Genomic DNA, 14,153 nt, shown 5'->3' with positions numbered 1-14,153 from the left:
GAGAATGACCATCTAAATCTGCTGAAGATTTCATTATAAAGCAGGTCAATTAGCAGAGTTTATATCACATGTGTTTGTAAATGTGATGAATGTATTTTGTGGCTCTTTTTCGATCAGTCATGGTTTATGTTGAGAAGATCTGCTGTTGAGTCTCATATCAGTGTGTGTGTGTGTGTCAGTGTGTGTGTGTGTGTGTTCGTTTGAGTGTGACGGAGGTTTTTGTACGACTCTTTCACTAGAATGAAACACTGTGGTACACTTTTGGTGGAGGAACTGAATTGACAATCAGAAGCTGTAAGTCCTTCTTAAATTATCTTATAAAAACGTATGATGTGTGTGTTTTAGAAGGAGGTTTAAGGTTATTTAACAGCATTTGGCAACAATATTCTTAATTTATTATAAAAATACATTATTGAAATGCTTTATTTGCTTTACTTTACTTCAACTCTTATTTATTGTCGCATTTTATTCTATTTTACTGATTGATTGCACGCATTCATGCATTTAAAGGAGAACTCGGCAACTCTAGCGAACTCTAGTCACTTCTTCGCTGATTTTCCCTTTTGTTGTCGCATGTTTTCCCCACGAGCTCCCCCTACAGCTGTGGGGGGGCGTATATGTCACAACACGGTCGTAAAAAACTCACTTGCGGCGGCCTCCTCCCCCTCTCTACCGCTGCTCATGTGCGTTTGTTTTGGTCGGAGCAAGCCAACTGAATCGTGTGGAGCTTTGTCTACCGAGGTGGGTAATCTGGTAATACATCATACATGCGTGTGTGTTTATGTTGAATTGCCATAAAGCGATTCGTGTTTCGCGCTCGTTCTCGTTCTTGTTCCCGCTTCTCACGAGACTTCCAATTTCTATTTTGCCGGGACGCTAGTCCCCAAGTTGCAAGGTTGGTTTTCCGCCTGGGAACGCTGGGGGGAGCGGGGAAAGTCACCAGAATCACCAGAACAGGTTGTTTAACCATCCAAATGATTTCTAGACAGTTTTATTAAGTTAAAAAAGTTACCAAGTTCTCCTTTAAATTTCATTTTGTCTGCTATATTATAAATGTCATATTTGGTGATATTCTATGTTTATTACATTTCAATCCATAGTTCACATTCATAATGTTTTACATTAGTAATTTCACACATAATGTGTGCTAACATTTCATTGTATTTTCAGTAATTGCAATGTTTTCAATTTCTAAATATATTTAATTTAACGCAAAAGTTGGATAATATAGACAAAATAAATTATCATCAGTGTCATCATCAGGCAAAAAGAAATGTAGTTGATAAACTAAATTTAAACTAAGTTTACTTATATTTCTGTTTACGGGGAAGTCAATTGAATGGTGATTATTTTCAAAACACAAATAATATATTGTGTTAAGTTATATTTAATTTAGTTAAATCTAGTTAGTTAAATCTATTACTAGTTTTCAGTGTATACAGTAAAGCAACAAACCTTTTACAAAATAATAATCTTTACTATAGCATTTTTACAGTCTTTTACTGTTAAAATTATGATTTTTTTTTTTACAATGTACAATATTTAGTAATATTGATTAAATGGAGAACGTTTTGAAACTAAACTCAGGATAGTCTATGAATGAAAGCAGTGAGGTGAAACTACAGTAAAGATGAAATGATTGTGCTTTTTACTGTATTACCATCAGACAAACTAAACCATCATTTAAACTATTAAGTTTGCGGATGATTATGATTGTGTCTTAACAGAAGAATTAAAAAAATCATAATTGAAATGGCCTGAAAATTACAATTGATTGTGAGTATCAAAATAGAAGAATATTTTAAAAAATACTTATGTAATACTTTATTCTAAATCTTATGAATTATGTATTATGTATTAATTTTATGTGGACAATGTTTTTAAAAATTTGATTGAGATTGAAAGGTTCTGTAACAATTCTGAGAAAATTCTATATTTCTAATTTATTTAATAATTTATTTTAATTTTATAATTCATATTAATATTTTTAAATGTAATTTTTCATTTTACATTAATAATTTAACATCTTATTACTTAGATACTTTAAAATCTATTCAATAATTTCTTCATATATAATTTTGTCTATAATTCTTGGTAAATGTAACTATATTAAGGGATTTTTTAAACGCATGAAACGAAAGTTGTATAATGTGGACAAAATACATATAATTTTTTATAATTTTCATCAGACAAAAAGAAACTCAGTTAAAGAGCATTTTGAAAATGAATCATTTAAACGATCAAATTTGCTGATGTTTATGATTGTGAGTTTCTGAATAGCAGAATATTTTCAAAATACATTTAATATTGAAATTGTCATTTAAATTTGTTTTCTAGATCTTATAACGACATCACAATATAACCATCAATTTACTTGGACAATGTTTTTCAAACTCATTCAGTGGATCATTTGAAATGTAACTTGTATATTTAAAATCAAATGATCATTCATGAATGTGTGTGTGTGTGTGTGTGTGTGTGTGTGTGTGTGTGTGTGTGTGTGTGTGTGTGTGCGCGCGTGTGTGTGTGTGTGTGTGTGTGTGAGTGTTTGAGCAGCTGCAGTTTCAGTTCAGTCACTGTGACTCTGACTGACGGATGTTTTTGTACGACTCTTTATCACTGTGTGAACACACTACCCCTGTGTGCACTTTGACAGTAATAATGTCCAGCATCTTCAGTCTGGACTCCACTGATGGTCAGAGTGAAATCACTGTTAGATCCACTGCCACTGAATCTAGATGGAGTTCCTGACTGGAGGAGGTTTGTTGCATAAATCAGGAGTTTAGGAGCTTCTCCAGGTTTTTGTAAGTACCAGCTCAGACACCGTTTGCTACTACACCAGTCGACTGGATCACTGCTAGTTTTACAGGTTACAGCGACTGATTGTCCAGTTTGAGAGAGCAGCTCTGAGGGAGTTTGAGTCACTGTCTCCTGCCCAACAGATTCTGACAAGAGAGAAAGATTAGAAATCACACACACTTTTACAACCTTATATCTTCACAACACACATAAAGATAACGAGTGAATAACGTTTGTAATCTTGACTGACACAAACCTCGACATAACACTGCCAGCGTCCAGATCAATATGGTGATGAAAGTCATTTTTGTAGGTTGAAGGTTCAGTTCTAGTGAAAAACAGTTGTTGATCATGTTTGATGTTTGACAGAGTTATAAACACATGCAGAGCACTGAAGCGTGTGTCGCTCATTTAAAACACACTCTATGCAAACGCTTCAGTAGCAACAGATTTAAGTTTAATGTGCTTTCATAGCTTGGATGCCAGCCGAACTTAGCCCCGCCCACGACATCTGAGGTCGGGAAGTTTGGTCTGGACTTGATCCGTTGTGGTAGCCTGGGAAAACCCAGACAAACTTCCGGCAAATTTAGATTTGCTCTGCAAGTAGTCTGGCAAAAAGCCCATTCAAGCCGATTTCTAATCCATCCAAATTGAGGCACCAATCAGAAACGTTGAGGCGGGCTTTACACGATGACGATCGCTCTGATTGGTTTTAGGTCTATCAAATTGCGCCCAGAAGCATTTGAGCGACGTCCGTTGGTGAAGCGCAGCAACTTTTGAATGCATTATTATATTCAAATTGCAAACACAAGAGGACAGTCTCCAGAAAGACCCACTGGCAGATGAACGTGCTACTACATTTCTCTTTATAGAGGATTTAATAGAGGACTTTAACTGTGACAAGATGATTGACAGGGCAGTTTAAGTGACAGGATGCACACGACAGATCCGTCCGATAAAGATGACGAAGTAGTATGTCCCAAAGCTTGCCTACTTTTTTGCTACACATTCAAAAGTAAATACCTTTTCTTCACAAAAAGAGTACATACTTTTATGGCGTAGTGTAACTTAGGACGCAGCATACGGCTTTACACGATGACGATCGCTCTGATTGGTTTTAGGTCTATCCAATTGAGGCATTTGAGCGACGTCCGTTGGTGAAGCCCCTTTGGAAATGAGTTATTAATGAAGCTTTGCCCAGCTTCATTAGCTGGTTTTAACCAGGCTACCGTTGTGGAGCAATTAAGCTCGAACCAGAGCTGTTCGGACCAATCAAATTGTCAGGGCGGGCTTTATACATGATGGACAGATGATTAACAGTAATATAATCATCCACGTCAAAGAGTGCTTGGGTTGAATATGTTTACAACAAAGACGGATGCCGCTGGAGAATTGAGATGTGTAGATTCCGCCCTCGCCATCGTTATAGAAGATATCGACAGCACATTCATTTTAAAGAGGAATTGAGAACCGCGATCAAGACATTTGTCTATCGGAAAGATGTTTTTGCCGTCCTTATACAGGATTTGGCAAAAGTTTAACTCATCAGCTGGCCCCGATGGTCGCTAGAAGATGGGGTGCAATGAAAACCCTGTGGTCATTGTGGTTTCTCCGTTGCTCTGATTGGTTGTAGGTCTATCCAATTGAGTGCAGAGGCATTTTCTTTCCTGGTTCAGTTGAAACACGCGCCTTAATCACAGCCAAATGGAGCAGATCAGACTCACATTCTGACTAGATCCTGAGTATGACGACGTCAGGCTAGTGCTTTCATGGAGATACAAAACATTTCACATATTAATATAATCCTTTATTGATAAAGCAACATCAGACGAGCAGGAGCACTATTTGAGTGATTTACATTTTAGTAATTTATATTGCCAGTTTTGTTTTTGTTCGGCCATCTGAAATATTTCCAGACGAAGCCACAGTAGGAACAACCGGAGAAACACACAGTATTTCTTGAATGAATCAGTGTTTTGAATGAATCGGTTGAGTTAATGATTCATTGACTCACTCATAAAGTCAGTCTCTTGTCGCCATCTACTGGCGTAACGATGAAACTTGCAGAAAGAGTCTCTGTAAAATCCAGCACTAAAGCTGCAGGTTAAACACATCTGTGTGTGATGATGGAGGATCTGCTTCTGTCACGAGACTCGACTCCAGCTCTGAGTATCGCTCCACTTATTCACTGAATTACAGTTTTTTACAAGTTCTAACAAGCGCTTACCAATACTTAAAGTACTTTTTCAAAACTCTTAACACAGCAACACACAACATGATCATACAATTAGCCACATAGTTACATTTCTGCCTAAAGCCACATTTTAATAATTAAATACCAAGTCTACATTTCAAAATGCAAAAAACCTACATATTTGTGCTTAATAGTTATTTGAAGTGTTTCTGGTATTACAGGAATATCATTAGAGGACGATGAACATCTGCTCTATTCTGAGAGAAACACAATTACTCCTGATGATGAAATATGAGTTTAAAGGCCCTTGCACACTGAGTGCGAAATTCGCGTCCGAAATTTTCGCACGTTAAAAAATAAATACAACCTCACCTTATGTCAATCACACTTGCACACTGCCTCCGAAACTTTCGGCCGTCAAAAAAAATCGTATCGGGTATGATTTTCTGCTTTTCTGCGTCAGAATGACAGATACGAAAAATCGAATGCGAAAATTTCGCACTCAGTGTGCAAGGGCCTTAACTCGCTCACTTTCACTGTTGAGGAGGTTTGTATAATAAATCAGGAGTTCAGGAGTTTCTCCAGGTTTCTGTAAGTTCCTGCTAATAAATCAGGAGTTCAGGAGGTTCTCCAGGTTTCTGTAAGTTCCTGCTGAAATAGTTTATTCTCATCTATGTGTTCATTGTAACGGGTTTGTTCATATTCATCAGTTTACACTGAGGTTTATCAAGTCATGTTATCATCAGCTCCCAGTTTATACCTTCTCATAATTTTGTGAATAAGTTTTCAATAAAAATTCAGTTAAAAGCACAAATTAAAGTCCAGATTAAAATCTGGCTCGTTCTTATCAGAGGCGTCTGATTGGTGGAGAGGAGGAAGAGGCGTGTCTAAACTGAACTGTTGATCAGAGCTACAATTAAAACAGCAAGCTAATATACAACTCTTACTGTCTGCAGTATATAGTATGAATACAGTCAATAGTAAACAAATTACATGTTAGTGGGATATGTGACAGACTGACTGTGACCCAGGACTTTTATTTTGAAGGGATTGAGCACGGGTATGTGCACACAACAAACTGTTTCCACACAGAAAAGTACACCAAAAACACTTTATACAGTAAGGGTTTATTTAATTTAATTCAGTTTCCAACTTAAATTCATGCATTTCAAATATCTACACTGGTACACCCCTCACTAGCCAAACCAGTACACAAGGAAAGTAGCCATGTTTAAACTAGCATGTGCTTATGGAAGATTACTCCATCTGGTTCTGACCTCATGGGGGAGAGAGGGAACCTAGTATGTAAGTTTTCTTCTTATGTTTTGTCTTTATTGTTTTGAGCCCTTTATATGGTACTAGAAATAAATTATGTATGGTTTAGAGTTGAAATGTCATGACAGTTCGTTTGTTTATGTCTTGTCACTTCTTTGTAATTTATAGGTTTCTCCCTAAAATGTTTTTTCCCTAAAATAGTTGGAGCTAAGGCCTATAAATGAGGTAGCCATTTTAGGGGAGAAAGTGGGTGTGGAGAGGTTGAATCTTGTTTGTATTTGTGGGCCTGTACGTCGGCATAGCCAACTTACATTTGTGTATTGTCAACAATTTTGATTTATTTTCTTTGGTATTATAGCTTTTGATAATCTGTTTTTTCTATTAGTTCACTATTGCCATTTGATATTGATATTTTTTGCACCTTTGGAATTACAATCACTCTGGACTGTGCTATTCCTGCCTTTGTCACGTCATTTACACCTCTGGCCGCTGGTACATCCTAACAGGATACTCAAATGAAATAACCATGGAGTATTATGAAAATGAAGATCTATTATTAATAAAAGGCAGCAACTAGGCAAACTGAAATCACTCAGATCTCAAATGTGTCACTGATCTATAAGAGCACAAAATCTCTTTCTGAACTCTATAATTATTAAGAGTGTCAGATTAATTTAGATGGTTTTATTTCAGATGCAAGTGTGACGATGTTATTTCAGATCCTCCTTTGAGCAGCTGCAGTTTCAGTTCAGTCACTGTGACTCTGACTGACGGAGGTTTTTGTACGACTCTTTATCACTGTGTGAACACCCAGCTACTGATGTAATGTAAACTCTGACAGTAATAATGTCCAGCATCTTCAGTCTGGACTCCACTGATGGTCAGAGTGAAATCACTGTTAGATCCACTGCCACTGAATCTAGATGGAGTTCCTGACTGGAGGGTGTTTGCATAAATCAGGAGTTTAGGAGCTTCTCCAGGTTTCTGTAAGTACCAGTGTAGAGGCTGAATACCCCAACCCTGATAGACGTCAGGACTGGTTTTACAGGAAATAGTAAATGTGTCTCTTAGTTGAACAGATTTCACTGCAGGCGTCTGAGTGACTGTCGGTTCACCGACTGATTCTACATCAAGAAGAATAAATAAACATTCAGAATTACATATTTGGTTAATATTTCAAGCACTGTTAATCAGTTAAAATAGTGCAGTTTAACTTCATATTTCCTCACCTGTGAAACAGCTGGAGAACATCCCGATGAAGATGAAGATGATGAAGCTCATGGTTGCTGTTGGTTTAGATTCTCAGTGTTCAAACTCAGAGTTATAAATCCTCCTGAAGCACACACACACACACACACACACACACACACACACACACACACACACACACACACGATGTGCTGCGATGCAAATCATCTCTATGTAAATCGGTGTAAGGATTCCAACACATGATGCTCATAAATCATAACAGTGTTTAGGAGATTTTCCCATGTTACGAGTCATAAACATTTATTCATGTGTCTGAAGCTTCAGGCTTTCTGATGATTCAAATGACAGAGTTGCTACACTATAGTGTGTCACTGTGAACTTCATTACAGGGCAAAGGTCATTCCAGAGGTCATAGGTCATCAGAATGTATTAAAATTGCTTTAATCATTAACAATGCATTGAGATGAGGGATAGAGTCAGTAGTTTTGATAGAAAAGTTATGATGAGTAATATCTTTATTATTATCTTGATAAACTTCGAGGGAAAGATAAAGCTGCTTGAAAAAGCTCAAAAGCATATGGAGGCAGTTTTGTTTGTTTGGTTTGAAGTGTTTGAGCAGCTGCAGTTTCAGTTCAGTCACTGTGACTCTGACTGACGGAGGTTTTTGTACGACTCTTTATCACTGTGTGAACACATAACCACTGTGATAACTCTGACAGTAATAATGTCCAGCATCTTCAGTCTGGACTCCACTGATGGTCAGAGTGAAATCACTGTTAGATCCACTGCCACTGAATCTAGATGGAGTTCCTGACTGGAGGAGGTTTGTGTAATAAATCAGGAGTTTAGGAGCTTCTCCAGGTTTCTGTAAGTACCAGGACACACAGGGTCCCGAGCCGCAGGATGCTACATTACTACTGAATTTACAGCTCATCTCTATAGTTTCTCCTGGTTTGGCAGGTTTCACAGGAGTCTGAGTCACTGTGATCTGAGATCTACAGCCTGAAAAACAATTCATTTATCAGTTTAAAGTATATATTATTTGACATATTGTTAAGCTGTGTAAAAAATATATATATATATTTAAATGATTTATTTCAAATATAAATTGTTCACCTTGTAGTATAAAGCAGTATAACAGTGTCCAGATGAAGATGATGATGAAGGTCATGTTGATGAAGATTGTTGTGTGTGTCAGTGATGAAGTGTTAAACTCACAGCACTATAAACACTCTCACACACTGAAGATCTGATCAATATGCAAACACACTCCACATCATTTCCCTGAAGACAGTCACTCATTAACACACACAAAACACAATCACTGAAGTGAGAACAGAGTAAAAATGAATGTTTTTCATATTTGATCTTCTACAATAGTCAAAATGTTAAAAATTATATAATTCAATTCAGTTCTGAATACATCTACAAGACCAACTTTAGTATATGAACCTGAATATCTGCTGTGAGAATATTTTTACTGTAGTTGGATTGAAACTTTACTGTTAATCCCCAAATTTGACACTAAATCCATGTGTGTTCCTGCAGTTTATGAACAGACATGAGGATCATCACACACTTTGTTTAATGTGTCCTTCACCCAAACTTCCTCCTGTTCCTCGACGAGGTGTGAACTGTGTCTATAACTCAAACTCCTGTTGTAAGTTGATTCTCCACATTGAGGATGATTTGTCTTGGTCTGAGGAGGAAAACGCCTCAAGAGGCTCGGGTGATTCTGTAGCCAAGATCGGCTCGTGATGCTGAACGTCCTCAAGACACTCGACATCATGTATTTTTCTAATGTCAGGTTTATGCATCTTTTACTCTTTATCGCTGAGCATTTGATGTTTTGTATTGATTATCTTTTAATTGATGTAATTGGCATGACACATTTACCTGACTAATAATTAATTGTTACATTTGGATTTATTCTGATTTACTCTGAAATGATTAACTCTAGTAGATTACATTAAGTCCATAACACCACAACTCTACACTCAGGTTAGTAACGGACTGGCATCAGCCGAGGAGGAGCAGAGGAGCTCGCCGACTGAAGTTTCAGAGATACGACTAACACATCAATAGTCTAATCTAAACAGGGTGAGCATTATTCTAACTAAGTGTACGTGAGAAACCACGGCATAATTATACAAAGTTACCATTAGAAGTAGTTAAGTTAGTCAGCTTAGTTCTATGGTAATGGTCGTGGCCTCTTAGATATAATCTTATGTTAATTAAGTGTGTTCAGATCTATGGGGTCTAAATAACTGATTAAACTGATCAAGCACAGATTTAAGATGCTGGTGATTCAGATTAGAAAGAAGAATATATAAAATCATAAATGCAGAAAATCAAAAAAAAAAAAAAAATGGTGAAGGATTGAAAAATATCCACTGAAGTGAAAATCAAAAGTGACTGAATGTCTACATAAAGGATGTAATAGGAAACAGGAGACAAATATGAATTCTGAAAAATCACAATCAAACAGATGAAAAACTGATGAAGCTCATATTGGGCCGTTTCTTCACCGTTAGGGTTAGGGTTAGTGTGTGTGTGTGTGTGTGTGTGTGTGTGTGTGTGTGTGTGTGTGTGTGTGTGTGTGTGTCTCGTTCTCTGCTGGAGTGTGTACAAGCAATTTTATATAATTGCTAACATTCTTTGTTTTTTTATGTTGATTTCAATATTATTGTAATATTATATTGAATGTAGTTTGTAATATTGTTATATTTTCTGTCATATTCAGTTTTTTTTAGAGTACATAATTGTGTCCATAATTCTTGATAAATGTAACTGCTAATACTTTTTGCAAAAGTTTGATTGTACGGATAAAATAATTATATTTTTTAATTTGAAAAATTCATCATTTGAAATGAAATTTGCTGATAATTATGATTGTGAGAGTCTTAAGAATTTTTCAAAATTCATTTTTGTAGGCGTCGTCATCAGACAAATAGAACGATTTGAAAAATTCATTAGTTGAACTGAAATTTGCTGATAATTATGATTTTTCAAAATACAATTAATGATTAGAAATGATTATTCAGAAAATATTTTTACTTTTTATATTATTATTATTATTATTATATTTATTTTATATTTCCAATTACTGTGAGATTCGCTGTATATCATGTCTGCTTTACAGAACTGATTTATATTTAGAATTACATGATACATTTTTTTAGTGCTAGTGAATATTGATTTAACTGAGAATATTTTTAAACTGAATTCAGGATATTTGTGGTTTATGAATGAAAGCAGTTTTGTGGAATTTCTGTAAAGATAAAATTATTGTGATTTCTACAACATGACCATGTCTGACATCTAACTCTGTGTGTGTGTGTGTGTGTGTGTGTGTGTGTGTGTGTGTGTGTGTGTGTGTGTGTGTGTGTGTGTGTGTGTGTGTGTGTGTCCAGCGGGTCCCTCCGTGTCTCCCTCCGTGTCTCTGCTGTCTCCATCTTCTCTGCTGATCTCTGGAGACCCCCCCGCTCTGCTCTGCCTGCTCAGCTCTTACTCTCCACAGGGGGCGACGGTGAGCTGGACGCTGGACGGGTCAGAGGTCACCGAGGGGGTTCAGACCAGCGCAGAGAGCGAGCGGGACGGTCTCTACAGTCGCAGCAGCGTCCTGAGCCTCAGCAAAGCACGCTGGGAAGCCGCAGAGCTCTTCGTCTGCAGAGGAACACATGCCGGAGCTCCTCACGAGGCCTCGTTCCTCAAGAGCTCCGAGTGCTGATGTTTCTCCAGTGAAGACCAGCGTATCTGAGCGTCACGTGATTTACAGCTCAATACTGAAGCAGTCTGTCAATGTGCTGCCATTGCTGTTCATTCAATAAAGCTTCATCTGAACGCAAGCGCACATTTGTGTTGGACTGCATCATTGATCAGTGTGTCGTTCCTTCAAAGTCCTGCACTAAAGTTTCAGCGGCTTTTGATTGATTGGAATTAGGGGTGGAACAATAATTACAGTGGATAGTGACAATATGTATCGTATCGTTCACCCAAAATGAAAATTACTGTGTTAAAAATTCAAATTTACAGGGTTTTCGTGTCACTACTACATTAAAGGAGACATATCATGCTTTTAAATTGTTCCTTTTTACATATAAATCATACATTTGTAGTCTATATAAAGCGGAACTGCAATGCTTGGGTCTGAATTCCTCATTATTATAGCTCCACAGGCCCCTTTTTTTACCCCTTTTCTGATGTGCTTCTGAAAGCAACTCGTTTTGGTGCGGTCTCTTTAAATAATATTGAGACACTTCATACCCCGCCCCCTCTCCAGGTTGCAGAGGTTCAACTCCACCCCGTTCGGCCATTTTTGTAGTCTGATATCAGAGATAGGATTATAGCGGCACAGAAACTTTAATACACACGCTATTAACAAAATGTCAACAACGGAAGACTTGTCCAGCCAGCCTTACATGTTCGAGCCAGAGTCGGGTCGAACGAGATGAAAAAGGAGCGGGATGAAAATGAAGACGACGAACCTGCAGAACAACGTCTTCATATGGATGTATCGCAATGGTATGTTATTTACACATGAAACTTTGGTCTTCCGACCTTTTACCACCGTGTCGATTTATTTTGATTAATATGTGCGAAGGAGAGAGAGCAAGACAGCGTCTAGTTTGGAGACGGTGAAGTCTTGTTTACACTTTCGCCTGGCTCTGAAGAGAGAGAGTGAGCGCGCGCGCGACCGGGTCTCTCTCTCTGCTCGTTCTTTCAGTTAAACAGGCACGTGCACACCAAGCCAATACTCCAATATTATCTGCCTGCAGAACCGGAGGCTGCATTTTCAGGACCCCACTTCTAGGACCGCATTTCTAGGACCCTAGGTTTTTTGTGACAGCGCCACCTACCGACTCGGAGAACCGCAGTCTCAGGAACGCATTTCCAGGACCCTAGTTGTGCCAGGCAGTATTTCCACCCACCCAGTTTTAACTACATTAGAGTTTTACAGTTTTATTACACCCAAATACTACTTTATTTATTGCAATTAAACCTGGTTCCTAGGAATGTTGAGAAATTATTGGGTCTAGCATAATATAATAACTCAAGTAAAATAAACAAGGAATCATGTTATAGTCTTTTCAGTCACTAGATCGACCACATTTTCAAGTATAGAGGGAAGACAAGGATGACTCTGGGGGTAGATTGTGTATATTTTACAAAATAATATATCACACCTCAACTTGAACACACTAAATATTTTACAAAATAATATATAACAACTGAACTTGCACACACAAAATATTTTACAAAATAATATATAATAACTGAACTTGCACACACAAAATATTTTACAAAATAATATATAATAACTGAACTTGAACACACACAAAAACAAATTTGTTCATGATGTGGACCACAAACAGAACTTCATGGACAACATCATCACTGACTCCTAAGAGAGAGAGAGAGAGAAGTGAATTAAATAAGGAACATTTAGTTGAACATGTTCTACTCTAATTTTTTTTTCTTAGTTACCAAACAGTGCACACATATCAATTAATGTTCATAATACTATTATTGCATACTGTTCAAAGATTTGAAAAAAAAAAATGTTTTGATGTTGTGGGAACAAAGGTTCTAGAAACACTCATGTCAATAAAGCCCATCTCAATTGAGAAATCTGAATAGAAATAACATTGACACGACTTTTTTTCTGACTATATATATATATATATATATATATATATATATATATATATATATATATATATATATATATATACACACACATTTACATATGTATATAATATTTGCATGTAGACGCATACTACACATAACATGTATTGTGGGTAACGTTAAACAGGCTGACTGTGAGCACGTGACAGTGAAAACATTAAGATTATTTTAACTGAATTAAAATGGAAGAACAATGAGTAATTAACAAGCTTTCAGAACGAACATGCTACAGTTTTATTGTGCTGTCAATAAGTCAACACAGGCTTATCACGCAACAGTTCCGTTAAATGAACATGCTAACAATTCATTTTCAAGCATTAGAGGCTAAATACTATGGCTATGCATTCAAGACTATTTATTTAGCAAATCACCATCACGTTTGCTACGTTAACTTTCCAATTAAATGCATCGCAATTGTAAAAATTTATTCGCATTTGATACTCACACTCTGATTGTCATCCATCTTCGCTGGTCCTCTAATTCGGTAGGTGTCGCTGTCACTAAAAACCTAGGGTCCTAGAAATGCGGTCCTAAAAGTGGGGTCCTGAAAATGCAGCCTCCGGCTCTGCAGGCAGACCCTACTCCACCAAGCGGCAACCTCCCCGTATCTCTCTTGAAACCAACACGGAAGTGAGTTAAACTGCAATTCGTTGACTGGCCGCTTGAGGCTGTTGTCAGAAGTGAGTCAAATCTGTATCTCCTCCATGTTAAAATGCCAAATTTTACAGCAGAAAAAAACGTGTTTAAAGCCTGGTGTCTGTATGTGGATTTGGTCTATACAGCTCATTTTGCCCTTCATAACAACTGTGAGGGGGGTGAATTATTTTATAACTCGTCCGTTTAGTTGATTAATATTTAAATTTAAGGGTGTGGCCACTGGCCACTTGAGTGACAGGTGGATTCCCGCTGATGTCAATGCTAGCCGTTTGTCTGCTGTTACTAGCCGTCACTTCACCTCAGCAAATGTTGCTGCTGAACTTGCCATCTC

The 14,153-nt window shown here is 37.3% G+C and overlaps 1 gene segment (V, D, J or C); it reads left to right on the top strand.

Moving 5' to 3' along the window:
* LOC308682903 (Ig kappa chain V region 4135-like) overlaps window positions 1–11,329 on the top strand; it is a 1,009,768-nt gene extending 998,439 nt beyond the window's left edge. The window contains exon 3 of the V gene segment in view: window positions 10,891–11,329.
* The last annotated feature ends 2,824 nt before the right edge of the window (window positions 11,330–14,153 follow it).

This window comes from Scardinius erythrophthalmus (assembly GCF_964197995.2).
Source record: "Scardinius erythrophthalmus genome assembly, chromosome: 22".
NCBI classification, from domain to species: Eukaryota; Metazoa; Chordata; class Actinopteri; order Cypriniformes; family Leuciscidae; genus Scardinius; species Scardinius erythrophthalmus.
The sequence above is the reverse complement of the archived record's forward strand: the minus strand, read 5'-3'. Positions and strand labels throughout refer to the sequence as shown.